Genomic DNA, 364 nt, shown 5'->3' with positions numbered 1-364 from the left:
AAAGTACGATCAGTTCGTGTTCAGCCACACGGCAGGAACTGATTCCAGTCACGAACATCCTGATTCCAGAGGATAATCCAGTAAAACCCCCCAACATAGCGGGAATTTAGAATAACCAAACACGGATGACGATGTAGAAGTGGTAGTTTTGTGGAGTAATTTTAAGAGATAAAAGAAACAAAAAGAAAAGGCGGTGGATAAAAGACGACGGGAGCAGCCATTCTGTTTGCTGCACTATGATATTGAGGTGACTGTTCTTTCATAGTTAACATTTTTAACTGAATAAACATAATGACCTTTAGATTTAATAAACTGTAATGAAGGTCTTCATTACTTGGCGGCACAACACTTGAAATGTGTTAAA

This window comes from Poecilia latipinna, unplaced genomic scaffold (assembly GCF_001443285.1).
Source record: "Poecilia latipinna isolate Pla-1442-1.1 unplaced genomic scaffold, P_latipinna-1.0 Scaffold3868, whole genome shotgun sequence".
NCBI lineage: Eukaryota > Metazoa > Chordata > Actinopteri > Cyprinodontiformes > Poeciliidae > Poecilia > Poecilia latipinna.
This window is presented reverse-complemented; position numbering follows the sequence as displayed.